Below are 2,500 nucleotides of genomic sequence, written 5' to 3' on the forward strand. Positions count from 1 at the left end.
GCGGGGTTCGTCTTCCACATCCGTGTACTTCCTAGAAAGAGCTCTCTTCACATAGGCGGCAACAGCATTATGCCTTGCAACACGTGCCCCGTGCGTTCTTGGACATATTTGTAATATGTGATTCAAAGTCTCCTTCTGGTTGCAGCCTGCTCTGCATAATCGGTCTCCTTGCCTACCTCTGTTGCACCTTGATCTAGTAGGCAAGGCGTTGATGCGCAATTTCATCGAATTGACGAAATCCTTACCAGAGAGGAACCGAGTTCCCTCTAATACCCATTGATTCTGATTGGGCACCTTGCGTGACTCACAGAGAGCTATCCCGTCCACTGAAGAGTGGAGTAGCGCCGCCCACCGCTTGTCAATGCTACCTCTGCGGTCAAGTTCACCACGCCCTTCTTTCAGCCTTCGCCTAGCCTTCTCGATCTCTTGGGCTATGAAAGACAGAGGCTCCGAGCTTTCCTTCCGCAGGGCCTCCAGCCTTTCCTTCCTTCTAAGTGGCATAAGCCACCGCATTGAGGGGATCGATAATCCACCATCTCTGGCGTTGGCGTGAAAATACGCGTTGACCACGTCGTGGGGCAAGGCAAGCCACTTCCTGACCGCGCCCCGCACCAAGGCATCCACTCTCTTGAGGCGACTCAAATTCGTCGACCCGAGTGTCATTACGTGGTAGAGGCTGGGGAGAACCACGACTCTTAGCGCAAACATCCTCTGCTGCGGCTTCAGAGGAGCTTTAGATAGCTTGCTAAGGGCTTCCTGAAGCTGCCTTTCAGGCTTACACGCTACGCGCCCTTCTGGCGTAAATGGGACGCCCAAGTACATCCACTCGTCCTCCCTTCTCATTGCTGGAAGCAGAGCCTCCGCACACTTGAATTTGATCTTACTGTCTACTACCGACTTCTTCACATGTGGTACATTTCTTATGGCCACAGTGTAGGATTTTCCGGTGTTAATCTCAAGCCCACACTGTGCCAAGTAATCGGCTGCAAGGTCCAGCGTTTGCTGTAGCCCTCGAGGTGTTGAGGCTACCAGCACGAGATCATCCGCGAATGCTAACGCGTTGTAGTGCTGTCCCGAAATGTCCACTCCAATTTCTTTAGGAATACTCCTAAGGAGTCTGTCCATCACCATGTTAAACAGAACTGGTGATAGCGGGTCGCCTTGTTTAACTCCGCATGCGGGGTGGATTTTCGGTGAAACCCAGCCATCGCAGTTTAAGTGTGTAACGCTGTTGGTGTACACGTGTTTGATATACGACACCATTGGGCCAGGGACACCTCTGGACACCAGTGTGTCGAATATAGCCTGATGCGTGACTGAGTCAAACGCTCTCCTTATGTCCACCGATGCCAGGTATAGTGGCTTGAATACCTGCCGGTGATATCTGAGTATTACGTCGAACAGGAATGTATTCTCGGCGCATCCATCCGCAGGAACGAAGGCCTTTTGGCGTTTGTCAAGGTCCACCGAGTGCAACAGTCGAGTGGCCAGCACCTTATGGAATGTCCTTACTACGACTGATGACACTGTTATTGGCCTGAAGTCGCCGGGCTGCTCGGCTTTGTCCTTCTTTGGAATCAACACTGTTCTTGATTCCAAGAGCCATTCCGGAATCCTACCACAGATCATGAAGATGTTAAATATCCTTACTATTACGCCAAGTGGCACTGCTCTAAACTGTCTAGCAGTTACCAAATCTGGGCCAGGCGATGTGGTCAATTCCGGGAATGCCTTCTTGATCTCTTCAGGCTCAATAGGGCGCCATATGGTGTCCAGGGTACCTGCACTACTTACTATGCCCGGTGTTCTGGCACTTGTGTCCGTCATGACATTGGACCAGTAGTTGGTCATGGTCTCTTTGGTTGGTGTCTTAGCGGAGCTTTTACCCTTAAGTATTGCCCGAAGGCAATTACATGGGTTCTTCCGCCAAGCACGTTGTGTACGGCCATATTCGGCCCTTCGTTCCTGTCTCTTGGTCAAAACCCTCTGTACGTCGTTATTTGCCCGCCTTAGATCTTTCGGCGGAGGCGGAAAAATACTCTGTAGGTAGGAGAGCAACTCCACAAAGATCTGCTCCTTTGTCCACCGTTCGACATTCTCACAAAGACTATTCAACTGGGCCGCATTAAAGTCAGTACCTCTCATGGGCTCAAGTGTGAGGAGGACCTCCTTGATTTTATTTTCGCAGGCGCTTCCTGCCTCGGCCAGCTGGTGTTGGTCAGCCGTTGCCAGATGTTGTGGCGGGCCCTCGAGCTCCCTTAAATATTCGAGGACCTTCTCCTTGTGTTCTATCCGTCGCCGTTGACCCTTGATAGATTCAAGCGTGCGGTTCGGGAACACTTTCACTAGCGCCTGGTTAATAAAACGTACGCCTTGGCTGCTTAGACGAGCTTCCTGCCGTGCCAGGAGCGCGGCCTCTTCGGGGGACCATCGAGCTTTCTGGCTGACTATCGCTTCCACCTGGCGCTCGTCATACCAGTTACGGTGCTGCCTTTGCTCG

General features: G+C 52.0%; 1 pseudogene; it reads right to left on the reverse strand.

Annotated features, from left to right (window-relative positions):
• Positions 1 to 2,500, reverse strand: part of LOC143154619 (large subunit ribosomal RNA) — a 9,152-nt pseudogene that overhangs the window by 3,497 nt on the left and 3,155 nt on the right.

This window comes from Ptiloglossa arizonensis, unplaced genomic scaffold, assembly GCF_051014685.1.
Source record: "Ptiloglossa arizonensis isolate GNS036 unplaced genomic scaffold, iyPtiAriz1_principal scaffold0217, whole genome shotgun sequence".
In the NCBI taxonomy this organism is placed as follows: domain Eukaryota; kingdom Metazoa; phylum Arthropoda; class Insecta; order Hymenoptera; family Colletidae; genus Ptiloglossa; species Ptiloglossa arizonensis.